The sequence below is a fragment of the Chamaea fasciata genome, unplaced genomic scaffold, assembly GCF_029207755.1.
Source record: "Chamaea fasciata isolate MVZ Bird 193981 ecotype frontalis unplaced genomic scaffold, bChaFas1.0.hap1 SCAF_4, whole genome shotgun sequence".
Lineage (NCBI taxonomy): Eukaryota > Metazoa > Chordata > Aves > Passeriformes > Sylviidae > Chamaea > Chamaea fasciata.
In genome coordinates this window covers 55,827,133-55,841,533 of record NW_027094089.1, presented here as the reverse complement: position 1 = coordinate 55,841,533, position 14,401 = coordinate 55,827,133, and positions in this window count along the sequence as shown.

Sequence of the window (14,401 nt, the reverse complement as noted above, 5' to 3'; positions counted from 1 at the left end):
TTTCATGGCATTAGGAACATAGAATCACAAAATATGCTGAGTTGGAAGGGACCCATCAGGATCATTGGGTCCAAATCGTAGCCCTGTGTAGGACACCCCAAGAATAAATCACAACATGTACCTGAAAGCGTTGTCCAAAAACCTTTTGAACTCAGACAGACTTGATGCTGTGACCACTTCTCTACAGAGCCAGGATATGAGGAATAAGCCCTATTCTATAAAAGAATAAGGCCAAAGTGTGTATAAAACCCAGTATTTTGCAAATCCTATTTGTTCACGCAAATTCTGATTCTCAATGACAACAAAAGAACTATGTATCCATGTTACAATCTTCAGAACCAAAAACCCCAAAATGTTCAGCCCTTGTCTGTCCATGAAAACACCAGAACCCTTACAGGATTGTGCTGGATTCTGCACTCCAGAATGACAATTAAAACCATCTTGATCAAGCTGATTAAAACACCTCAGTCATGTCCAAGCCTTTATCTTAAAACATAGAAGTCAGGTGTTCTTCCTATCAACCCTGAAGAGATTGAGTCCGACACATGTCAGCGTACATCTGACATGTGTCGCGCATTGGGTCAGGCTGATATAAATAAATAATGCCACCACTTTCTTCACTTTATTTTTCAGCACAGCTGCAAGTGATATGCGTTTTACCCTGGATATGGGATAATCCTAAGTCATTACCTCTTTTCCTGAAGTGCTACAGGTCTTTATTTCACAGGAAAGCATCCTGAGTGGTGCCTCGGCCTAGAGGGCTGAATTTTCAAAACCACTGAAATTGCACTAGTGACCAGCGAATCACTGGTGTGGGTGTGGGACATGCATGGACACCTGTGGGAAAAAAATGAGCTTACATGGGTAGGAATCTGGGACACTCACCTGAAAGGTGGCGAGTTCTCCATTTTAGTCACTAAATGAAGTATGGAAGCAATCATATGAGCAGGAACAAGAACAGGTCTTCTCACCTGTCATGAAAAAAAAAAAAACTCACCAAAGTTTTATACACTGAAAAAATGACCAACAAAAAAAGGCATAGGCAGTAGCCAAGTAATTGTACTATTGCCTTACAACAAGAAACAAATATGGATTTGAACAGAGGAGACAGGTAACCGAATTAATTTGTATCAGAAGCCAGGAACCCACCTGCAGTCTAGAGAATGCAGGTTTAACACCAGTGTCTGGATTCCATTGTAGTCCTCTGACTACAACTATGACAATCTTTCACGCAGTTGCTTTCCCCTCAATCTAAATGTTCAACATAAGACCAATAAGCCCATTATAATCAACCATGCTGGTACTTCCTGCATAGCTTCTGACATTCTTGTCTGTTGAAACTCCACTGACCTTGGGGCTGTATCCCATGGATCCTGCTTTAATCCACCCCTACGTTTTTCCACAATAAGGTTCATATACCCCCAGAAACAAATAAAAGCACAAATACAGACAATGTTTTAAATAATTAATAGCTTTCCCTTAAGGATAAAAATGTTCTGTAATAGTATTTATTTTTGTTATGAAATAATGTAAATGATCTTGGTGTGGTTATATTTTGTAATATGTCTGTGTTATGCAATTAAAGCTGTAGGATTCAGATGACTTACATACACCTGGAGATACTGACAGATAGAGGAGACTTGGAGCTGTTGAAAAGCACTTACATATCCTTGTGCTTATACAGATACACACAGATAAACACACAAAACAACATACCCATCATCAATCTACATCCTTTTACTAAAAATACTAGATGCAATAAGGTCCGTGTAGTTTAATTTCTGCTCATTTCCTGTTCTCTTCAAATGATGACCCCTTTGTAAACCTTAAAACCCAATATTTGTGCCTCTTTTTTAGGGAGGTAGATTTCCTGCCTTCTTTTCTGCTAACATAGGTAAATCTTTTTGACTTCAGCTAGGCTAGGGCAACTCAAGATCCTCAACTTTGATTCTGATTCTTTTCCTCAGCTTTCATATCAGCTTTCATAAAAAAATGTAGAAACTTGCCAAATACTCATGTTTGCAAAGCAAATGGTATTACCAAGAACATAACTGTTTGTTTAGTGACTTCTTTCCTTTTTCTAAGATCATCATTGGGTTAAGGTGATCTGAATGACAATATTCACATGAAAAGCAATTTCACAATTCATCTTCCTCTTTTCACTAATTCCAGCAAAGACAGTGGCTGACTGCATAACCAAAAGTTTATCTCAAAATCATCACAGACCATGTGGTTGTGCCTAGGGAAGTTAACCCTCAGTGGAGTTAAGCACCAGTCTGCCTGTTGCCTCAGGACAACCATCACAGTTAATCACATGCCTGTCATGGCAGCATCAGGCATTTTTTCACACTTGCCATCATCCCACGATCCTCTCATCTCAGGATTGTGAGATAGCAAATCTGTGTAGGAAAGGTAGGCTTTCAATACTCATGAAAGAGTTGGTGTGAGAAAGGAATTAATTTGTTACTGCAGGGAAAGACAACAGAAATATCAGTGTTTGGAGGACAAGGAAGGTCCAGATCAGTCTTCGAATAATACTGAGACAATGATAATTGTGGTCAAAAAGTGTCAAGTGTGTGCAAGATTAAAAGGAAGAGAAGGGTTTTTTTAGAACAAAATTTTACTAGTTCACCACTCTAAAAAGAAATTAGTCTGTTTCCATATGTATGTGGCACCAACTCTCACACAGTTAAAAATCTGAAACACAGAGCAACAAACTGATACCAGGGTTTCTATATATATGTACCTTATCAGATATGACCATTCCTTGAAATGGCCTCTGATCTACAGCACTTCCACGACCCTAGCCCACTTTGCTGATGTCATGCACGTCCAACCTACCTGTCCTTGTAGCAAGCAGCATCAGGCTCCTGTGGGTAGGACCTCATACTGCACTGTACACTCAGCCCCGGGCATTGTGAGATGTATCTGAAAGTAGAAGCCATAGGTCACGGCAGAGTTCAGGGTCTTCAGCACAGCACCTACACAGGAGGTAAGTGTACTCTTCAGTGCACTATAACAGAACCTGTATAGAGGCTCTTCTTCCACCTTTCCTTTATGTGACAGCCTGCATGCTCCAGAGCTTCTCTCCAGGAGTACTTCCATCAGGAATACTGCCAACATTTCTGATAATATACCTACAGAGAGAGTTTTTCCAACTGAACATTGCAAGTGAAGTTCAGGGGTCTTGAAGAAAGGAGCATATGCTGAACTCTGACAAGAAGTACCACACTGCATGGTAACCATACTGCAAGCATGTAAGTTACTTGTGAATGAGGACCAAACTACGGGGCCTCCTCAGGAGCCAGTGGAAAGGAGTTGATGCCTTCAGCAGTGATAATGCATAATTATATCTATCTGAGCACCTCCAGATATGAAGTGAGCACTCACAGCACACAATTAGTAAGATAAAGTATTGATCTGGGGAATTATTAATATTGATAATCTCCAAAAGATAATAAGAATTCTTACTACTTCACTGGATTTGACTCTAAGGAGCTATACCTCAGATACAGATGCTGCCAGTCAAAACATTTTGCACTGAGATCATTAAAATTAAATACCTACCTTAGAGAGCTGGTTTTGGTTTTCTACATCCATCCTTTTAGAATACATTCATGTGACATAGAGGTAACACCTACCACGTTCTTTTACCTGAACCCTTATATTTAGTCCTTATGGTAAGAGTTATGCCAAAACCATCTAATACTGAAAACACTTCCGAAAATAGTGTACAGTCAGTCTTTTGTTAGGTCAAACACCTGTACGTGCACAGGGAATACAAAAGTCTTATTCCTTTCCCATTCAGTAACTTTGTCAAACCACACTTATAGTGCAAGAGATGTATTAAATTGTAAGGCAAACATAAGAGACATATTTGACTCAGATGCATTACCAGTGCTTTTTTTTTTTTCCTGCAAGAATAACTGTCACTCTCATTTTCATTTTGGTAATTACAGAAAATGGGCTGATTTTAAATGCCTGTTCCAGCAGACCTGAAGATGTTGATTTCAGACTGATTCAGACTTTAAAGTCTAATTCATGCAGTTGATCCAGAACATTAACTGGAGTGTAGGTTTCATCAATTTGGTAGAGTGTCTTTTATAACAACAGATGGTAATTTTTTGATATGTAAAGCATTAAATCGACTCTGTCACAAAACCACTTAAAATGCCTTCTTTTAAAAAAAACCCCACCAATCAACCAAACCAAAACCCACCAAAAAACGACAAAAATTTCTCCCCTCACAGTGTTCAGATACTTTAACCCAAAGAAATTGCTGACAGATTTGTTTTCAGCACAGCAGAGTAAAGAGCTGACAACGTTTTTTTTTTTTTTTGCTGGATATGATAACTTAGGTCTATTTTTAGGTCTTCTTTTCTTTTTTTAAAGTACACCAAAATAGCAGTGGGCTTAAAAATCACCATCTGCTTCTAGAAATTAAATAATTCTCTGAAGAATAGATAATAGGCAAAAAAAAGCCTACTCCCAACTCTCAAATCTTTCACAGCAAGACTGAAAGTCACATGTTACTTGTAAATATTTTTTATTTCATGAAACAATACTGCAGGCTCACAATGCCCCTGTAGGTGTTCAATACACTTATTTATCAGTTATCACCTGCATAAACTGCTAACATTCTAGTCATCAATGACTGACTAGCAAGTGTTATTGCTATTGCTTTCATGACTTAGAAAAAAACTGCTGGTATTTACAGCACAATAAAGACTCTCCCCATTTCTTTCTTTAACTTTGATTTAGTTAAGGTGGAAAAGATTCTAATAGGTAGGGACTTTTTTTCTTTTCTTTTTTTTTTTTTTTTTAATGCCCATTAGAGTTATTCTGCAATTAGCATGTTAGCATTATTTGCAAATGTATGTAAAGAAATCTGAGCTCTTTTGCATCCAGCTAGTTTGGATCCTGCTAACAGTGAATCACTATGTCAATTCAAGATGGCCCAGAACCTGGACACTTGCTCGCTGGGTGAGGCCTGTCAGAGTTTCCCCATCCTCAGCATTTGTGCCTCTGACAGTTCAGATGACTGCTCAACAAGACAAAACCTGGCCCATACCTCCTATGCTCTACTCATTCATCAGTAGCCTTAGAGAATAACATGGTTATCAGCCAGTCCTCACCCTTGTATCTTTTGAACCTTACACAAAGTAAACTGAGCTTGAAAAAGGTGGAAAAGGAGGATCCATTAGTTCTCCATGAGAAGTGGTTTGATGAAAGAAAAAGGCTCACATTAAAGTCCCTGCTCCACTTCCTTTCTGAATTAAAACTCCCACAACTTGGTCATCACACTTTCTGTGAGAACTCCAGACACAAACAGCACATATCCAAGATTGGATGGCACATATCCACTCTCCTCAGCAGGGAATATAGGGGAAGTGGGAGTAGGATTGTATAAAAGAAGGGTCAGAAGGTGGCAAAGGCCAAAGAGAGAAGAAAACTAGTTTCACTAATATGTGTGCTGGTGGGATGGTGTTCCCTAGTTTCGTGGTTTCAGTAAAGATAACAAATTCTCAATTGCAGTAATTTCAGTTTAAAACATTTCCATGTTTTGAACCACAGGAGGGCATTTATCTTTTTAGTATCATTTTCAAGAAAGGTAGTTTGGTTTGGTCTTTTTTCCTATGACAAAACAATGTCTTTTTCAGAGAATAAGACTAAATCTTCTAAAATAGAAAATGAGATAAGACATTGCAAGATAATTTAAATGATACATAGGATGAGTTATAAACAAACAAGTTTACAAAATGAAGACATTTTGTAAGTAGTAGTATTTAACAAGTACCATTTTTAACAGGTTTGTCTTATTCTAGTTATTTAAAATTTAAGTTCACAACCACAACAGTTCAAAAAAGAAGTTGTCCATTATTCATATTTATACTTGGTGAATTAGAATTTTTGTGAAATGAGTTGTCTAACATTTAAAAGGCCTGCTAGTGACCACTGTAGCAATAGTGTTTAGGCTAACATTTTGACAAAAAGAGCAGAAAAATCAGGGAGCAACATTTGCTTTGTTGGTATATCCTGCTCTGGCAGAGACAGGAATTCTTCAAAGTAATGTGCAAGAATCATCCATTTCTAGCAAACAATTAAGAAATATTTTGTGAGAGAAATTGGTTCTTATTTTTTTCTGAGCCAGTAGTCAGTAACTAAAGAAAGGTACTTTTCCAAGAGAGAGAAGAAAAAAATAATTAAGGCAAGCAGCGGGTTTGAAAACTTTAGTGTTCCTTGGAGAGTTTCAAAGGGGACCCTCTATACTGAAGAACAGTTGCAGAAAAAAAGAAAGGAAAAGAGTTATGAATAGCCAAGATTCCTAGTGATCTCACTGGGAATTACACATTTATTTGGAAAGCATTAAAGGAATAAGATTACAGAAGCAAGACATGATCCAAATTCCATTATCTAAATGAAAAATTTTGTAGTCTTAAAAGGAAACTGAATTTAGCCTGTAGTTCCAAGTTAATGAGATACTAGTAAATGTTGAGAATTGCAGGGGAAGTGATAAAGGAGAGATGCCATTTTGGGTTGGGTTAGTTTTTTTCATATTAAATACTTATGAAGGTTAAGATTTACTCAAGGTTTATCATAAGACAACGGTTTATCATAAGACAACTCTTCCACCTACTGACTACATCTACCTAAAGTGCCATTCATACAATGGAAATGGGGTATACCACAGATTCTGAATGTTTCATTACAATCTATGGGTGAGCAGAGAAAGCTATTTAACCTGCACAGGATCCATTGCTTATTCCAGACAATTTATTCCTTTCTTCAACAGCATACACTTATTGCTGGTTCTAATGGTGTGTCTTGGTTTAGATAGACAGGTATCTGCCAGGGAGGGTTGGAGTTTCCCTTAAAATGTAAGCCCCTCCCCCCCCTTTTCCAAATTATCATAAATTTGCAATTAAAAGGCTGTCAGGCAAAGATTTTGGGAATAAGTATAGCAGTTCTTTACTAGGGATATAAAAATACAGATGTTGTAGTACAGAAGAATAAGCGGACAAATAAACAAACAAGAAATCCTAGAAAACCCTGACAGAGTCAGAAATACAACCTGACACCCTGTTAGTCAGGGTGTTGGAAGTAGTCCAAAGTAAGCCCTCCTGGAGTGGCAGATGTGGTTCTGTTGGAGTAGAGATGGTCCCGTTGAAGAAAAAAGGGTCTAGTAATGGTGAGATGGGTCCGGTCTTCCTCCAGGGATCCGGTGGAAAAACTGGATCCCTAGTGGGACTGTGGCTCCTTTTTATCTAGGGTAAGATGGTTTGGCTCCTCTTCCCTGTGTGGAGCAGCTTACAATAGTGCAGTGTAATGTGTAATGTCATTGATGAGCTCTTAATGGTCCATTAGCAGAAGACATTCCCATGGAAGTAGTGAAACAATGAAGTGAGATAAGTAGCACTTCACCATCTGATAAGGGACACTGACCCATTTGAGCAAAGATAAGCAATTCTGCTGCACCCAGATGGAATAGAATAATATGCTCTTTACAAAACCCATGACATTATCCACCCCTTATTCTATTACCATCTGCATCATACCTAACACAATGAACCTTTACACTCAATTCTCACTTAGGATTAGGTTTCCTTGTGGTACACAACTGGTTTCTCCATTTTTTTGCATTACCCACCAAGTGTAACCAGGTCCCTGAGCAAAAACAATCCCACGAATGGGTTCACCTTTGCCTGAGGTAGGGTTAATCCAAACAGTCCTTCTTAAAATACCTTTCATGTGTACCACAGGGACTTTATCTCCATCCACTGTGTGCAAGGGTTCAGACGAGGCAGGACCAGCTTGATTGACAGATCCTCGATTACTGACCATCCATGTCGCCTTTGCTAAGTTCATTTCTCAATTTTTGAAGGTTCCCCCACCAAGTGCTTTCAGGGCAGTCTTTAGTAGTCCATTGCACCGTTCAACTTTCGCGGCAGCTGGTGCATGATAAGGAATGTGATATATCCATTCAATGCCATGCTCTCTAGCCCAGGTGTTGATAAGGCTGTTCTTGAAATGGGTCTCATTGTCCAACTCGATTTTCTCAGGAGTGCCATGTCTCCACAGGACTTGTTTTTCCAGGCTCAGGATGGTGTTCCGGGCAGTAGCATGAGGCACAGGGTAGGTCTCCAACCATCCAGTGGTGGCTTCCACTATGGTTAGCACATAGAGCTTGCCCTGGCGGGTTTGGGGAAGGGTGATGTAGTCAATCTGTCAGGCTTCCCCATACTTGTATTTGGACCACCGCCCACCATACCATAAGGGTTTCACCCGTTTGGCTTGCTTGATTGCAGCACACATCTCACAGTCATGAATGACCTGAGAAACACTATCCATGGTTAAATCCACCCCTCGGTCTTGTGCCCGTGGCATCTCTGCCCTGATGACTTGAGGCATCATGGGCCCATCAGGCTAGGAACAACTCTCTCTCGTGTTGCCAATCTAAATTTATCTTTGACACCTCTATCTTTGCAGCCTGATCTACCTGCTCATTGTTTTGGTGCTCTTCATTAGCTCGATTCTTGGGGACATGGGCATCTACATGGCGGACTTTCACAGGCAGCTTCTTTACCCGAGTGGCAATGTCTTTCTATTCAGCAGCAGCTCAGATTGGTTTTCCCCTATGCTGCCAGTTGGCCTTTTTCCACCTTTCTAGCCAGCCCCACAGAGCATTGGCTACCATCCACAAATCAGTGTAGAGGTAGAGCTTTGGCTACTTTTCTCTTTCAGCAATGTCCAAGGCCAATTGAACAGCTTTGAGTTCAGCAAGTTGACTTGATCCCCCTTCTCCTTCAGTGGCTTCTGCAACCTGTCGTGTGGGGCTCCATACGGCTGCTTTCCACTTGCGGTTCATCTTTACGATGTGACAGGAACCATCAGTGAAAAGAGCATAGCGTGTTTCTTCTGCTGGCAGTTGATTGTACGGAGGAGCTTCTTCAGCTCTTGTCACTTGTTCTTGCTCTTCTACTGTGAGACCAAAGCTTTCACCTTCTGGCCAGTTGGTAATTACTTCCAAAATCCCAAGGCGATTTGGGTTTCCAATGCGGGCGCGCTGTGTGATAAGGGCAATCTATTTGCTCCATGTGGCGTCAGTGGCATGGTGGGTAGAGGGAGACTTTCCTTTAAACATCCACCCCAGCACTGGTAGTTGGGGTGCCAGGAGGAGTTGTGCTTCCGTGCTAATTACCTCTGATGCAGCTTGAACGCTTTCATAGGCAGCCAAGATTTCCTTCTTTGTGGGAGTGTAGTTGGCTTTGGACTCTCTGTAACTTCTGCTCCAGAATCCCAGTGGTCAGCCTCAGGCTCTAGGACAATCTGTTGTTTCTGGCTGCGGAGTAAAGCACATTCTTCACTTCTGGTCCCGTCCTGACTGGGCCAAGGGCTACTGCATGAGCAATCTTCTGCTTGATCTGAACAAAAGCTTGTTGTTGTTCAGGGCCTCAGTGGAAATCGTTCTTCTTGCGGGTAACCAGGTAGAGAGGGCTCACAATATGGCTGTACTCTGGAATGTGCATTCTCCAAAAGCCTATGGCACTTAGGAAAGCTTGTGTTTCCTTCTTGTTGGTCGGTGGAGACATTGATGTGATCTTGTTGATGACCTCAGTGGGAATCTGCCGCCGTCCATTTTGCCACTTTATTCCCAGGAACTGGATCTCTCGAGCAGGTCCCTTGACTTTGCTTTTCTTGATGGCAAAACCGGCTTCCAGGAGAATCTGGATGATCTTTTTTCTTTTCTCAAACACTTCAGCTGCAGTCTTCCCCCACACAATGATGTCATCAATGTACTGTAGATGTTCTGGAGCCTCACCCTTCTCCAGTGCAGCCTGGATCAGCCCATGGCAGATGGTGGGGCTGTGTTTCCACCCCTGGGGCAGTCGGTTCCAGGTGTACTGCACACCCCTCCAGGTGCAAGCAAACTGAGGCCTGCATTCTGCAGCCAGAGGAATGGAGAAAAATGCATTGGCAATGTCAATAGTGGCATACCACCTTGCTGCCTTGGACTCCAGCTCGTACTGAAGTTCCAGCATGTCTGGCACAGCAGCGCTCAGCAGTGGAGTCACTTCATTCAATGCACAATAGTCCACAGTCAGTCTCCATTCTCTGTCAGACTTGCGCACAGGCCAGATGGGGCTGTTGAAGGGTGAGTGGGTTTTGCTGACCACTCTTTGGCTCTCCAGCTCACGGATCATCTTGTGGATGGGGATCATGGCATCTCGATTTGTCTGATACTGCCGACGGTGCACCGTCTAGGTGGCAACAGGTACTTGTTGTTCTTCTACCTTCAGGAGTCCCACTGCAGACGGGTTCTCTGATAGTCCCGGCAAGGTGTTCAACTGCTTAATGTTTTCTGTCCCCACAGCAGCTATTCCAAAAGCCCATCTGAGTCCTTTAGGGTCTTTATAATAGCCATTCCTGAGGAAGTCTATGCCCAGAATACACGGAGCCTCTGGGCCGGTCACAATTGGAAGTTTCTGCCACTCCTTCCCAGTCAGGCTCACCTCAGCTTCAACCAGAGTCAATTCCAGTGATCCCCCCATCACCCTGGCAATGGAAATCGGTTCTGCCCCTACATGTCCCGATGGCATTAGAGTACACTGCGACCCAGTATTTACCAAAGCTTCATATTTTTGTGGCTCTGATGTGCCAGGCCATCGAATCTACACAGTCCAAAAAACCCGATTTTCCCGTGCCTCTTCCTGGCCAGAGGCAGGGCCCCTCTAGCACTGGTTATTATTCCCTTCTTGGACATACGTGGTAGAGGTTCCTTCGAGGGAATCTGACACAGCATTCCCACCTCCGTAATACTTGGCAGTTTGCTCATGGAAGGCTGAGGCTACATTCATTCTAGTGGAACTCTTTCTGTTAGTGTTTCTCTCCTTGAGCTTACGTACCCGTGCTGCCAGGACAGAACTGGGTTTCCCATGCCACACTCCCATGTCCTCCCCATGGTCACACAGATAAAACCACAGGTCAGCTCAAGGGGTGTACCCTCTCTCTCTTGCTGGAGGATGTTGGGCTCTGATTCTGGGGCCTGTGACTTGCACCAGGGCTACATGGGAACTGTTCTTTCTCATCTCCTCTCTCATTTCCCTCATCTCCTCTTTGAGTTCCTTCACCACCACAGAGACATGAGCCTGCATTGGGCCACTGATCATACTTTAATAATTTTTGAGCTTGGTGGCAACAGAACCCACTGTCTCTCGGTTATCCTCGGCATTAATTGTTGCGATGAATGTGGCGTACTGAGATGGTCCATGAGTTGACAGGTTCCACAACATGTGCCCTGTGCATCTAACTTTGTCAGGGTCACTATCATGCTGTCCGGTCCTCCCAAAAAGTACTTCCAATACTGCCACTTCTCTCAACTGTTGGATTCCTTCCTCAAGGGTCTTCCATCGCATTCTATTGTTGTGCTCTTGCATTCTGTCTCTGTGGACAAATCTCACTCTCACACTCATTAGAAGTCGTTCCCAAAGGGAAAGGGGCCTTTGCTTTCTTACAAATACCTGATTTATACCTGAGTCCTGGGTCAAGGGTCCCAAATTCCTTGCTTCAGCACTATTCAGTTGGATGCTTGTACCCATAAGGTCCCAGACTCGAAGTAGCCAGGCTGTATAAGCCTCACGTCCTCGTCGTGCAATATCTTTTTGCAGATTACGTAGACTTTCATACGACAAGGGCTCAGTGATGATCTCAACCTGTGGCTCTTCTGTGGATTGTGAGGGCCCTCCTTTCTTATCTATAATACCAGGATCTGACGATTTCACTTTAGACTTCCTTGTTTCCACAGGGGCGACTGCTGCTGGCTGTGGCTGCCCTTGTGGTTCAGCTGGAACCTGGACAGTTGTAACATCTGTGGGTTCCACTGCTGCACCATCAGTCTCTGCCTTCTCGGGGCAGGGGGAGAGTTTTTCATGAGCTGGGGAAATGTACTCCCTCAGCATCTGGCCCATCTCTTTTACCAGAACCTCAACCTAATCCGGGTGGGTCCTTTCTGAGGCAGGCTGTGGGGCAGAGTCAGGCTCTGGGGTATCATTCCTGTTCTGTGGGGTAGGTATCAGGGTGGTTAACCAGGTCAATCTTCCCTTATCTCTGAATGCTAAATAGAATACGCCTATTAGCAGCACCAGCCATTGTATGATATCATTAGCATTCAGAGAGGATTTAAACCCTTCAAAAACTGGTGGGGCAGACCCAAAGAGATGGGTAAAGGGTTGGAAAAAAACTCCCCCGGTGTCATTTCTTCACAGTATGTACCATCGTTAAAGTAACTCCAAAAACACACAGTTAGTGTACGATAGCCCTGAATCTATGTGCCTGCCTTCCAGAGGAAATTAAAAATCCATGAGTTCTTCACCTTATTAAGCCATAAAATAAACTGGATGACGGTCACAGTAGCTTTAGTTATGGGGCCCATATTTAGATAAGGGTTTGCAAATGGCAGAAATATAGCCACAACCACGTGCCACCCAAACCAGGGAAAACTGGACCACACGATGCTGTCCAACAAGGCTTCTATACACAAGAACCTGGGTCACCAAAGAACTGCTATTCCTTTTTCCTCTCAATGCCCTCTAGCCTCACGTTGGGTGCCAAAATCTGTCTTGGTTTAGATAGACAGGTATCTGCCAGGGAGGGTTGGAGTTTCCCTTAAAATGTAAGCCCCTCCCCCCCCTTTTCCAAATTATCATAAATTTGCAATTAAAAGGCTGTCAGGCAAATATTTTGGGAATAGATATAGCAGTTCTTTACTAGGGATATAAAAACACAGATGTTGTAGTACAGAAGAATAAGCAGACAAATAAACAAACAAGAAATCCTAGAAAAACCCTGACAGAGTCAGAAATACAACCTGACACCCTGTTGGTCAGGGTGTTGGAAGTAGTCCAAAGTAAGTCCTCCTGGAGTGGCAGATGTGGTTCTGTTGGAGTAGAGATGGTCCCATTGAAGAAAAAAGGGTCTAGTAATGGTGAGATGGGTCCGGTCTTCCTCCAGGGATCCGGTGGAAAAACTGGATCCCTAGTGGGACTGTGGCTCCTTTTTATCTAGGTTAAGATGGTTTGGCTCCTCCTCCCTGTGTGGAGCAGCTTACAATAGTACAGTGTAATGTGTAATGTCATTGATGAGCTCTTAATGGTCCATTAGCAGAAGACATTCCCATGGAAGTAGTGAAACAATGAAGTGAGATAAGTAGCACTTCACCATCTGATAAGGGACACTGACCCATTTGAGCAAAGATAAGCAATTCTGCTCCACCCAGATAGAATAGAATATTATGCTCTTTACAAAACCCACGACAGGTGTTACCTGGTTTGAAACAAACATTTCACAGATTCCTTTTTTCTTTTACAGTTGGGAAAATTTGTGATTTATTCGATTCCACTAGAGTTGCTTTTGTAACTGCATGGAATCACCTAACTACATGCCAAGGTTGCAAGACAATTTCACAAACAGGTTCTCCCACCACTGCTATGTAACACTTAGGCAAACTGGACTTGTACTCTGCACACGTGTTCTAGGATCTGAATCCAACTCCACAATAAAGAACTAACTTTCTGTGCTGCAAGATTCTCAAAACTCCTGGCTTTTACTGGACCCAGAGGAGGCACTCAGCAACGGAGTCTGTACAGCAGGACTGTTCTAGCAGCATATCACAGGCACGAGACTTTGTTTCTCCTCTGAAGTTATAGGTACACATAGGGGACTACAAATTATGTGAATTTCAAGAGAGAAACAGATCCATTTTGATCCATTTTTCTTTAAAATTAATAAACTCAGGCCACGTATAAACTATGCAGCCATATCCTGTAAAAGTTTAAACAGTGAAACCACAAGGGAAAATAAACTAACATCTCTTCCCTTTTTATCTTAAAAGTGTCTGAAATGAATTGGTTGCTAAAGAAACCTGATATAATTGTGACAGAGTGTTTTGAAACCCTTAGTGGAGTTCATCTGAAACCTCAGCATAACAAGTGGCCTCTTATCTGCGTACTATTCCAGGAAGAAATGCATGGCATTTCGTCATCACAGCTGAAAGAGTAGCTGGCTCTGCACGTAGGCAAGGCGAGAATAAGAGCCCTCAGCTATAATGAGGGCATGCTGGTAGCTAATGCTTAGTCAGAGGCCATTTCCTTTACCCTTTGCTACTGCTTGCAGGAGTTGGAATGCAGGAAAAGGCAAAAACTGAAGTGAACATACTGAAGGTCAATGTTTACTTTCTGTACCTTTTCTCAATGAAGATTAATTCTGAAGACATGGCCCATATGCATTAATATGGTAACACCCTAAACCATTCCCCCTGTTACAAGGACTTTTAAGTAGCTTTATTTAATGTGGCAGTTCATGAGCAGAATTACTTAAAAGAAGAGAGAATCATAAAAAAGCAGAT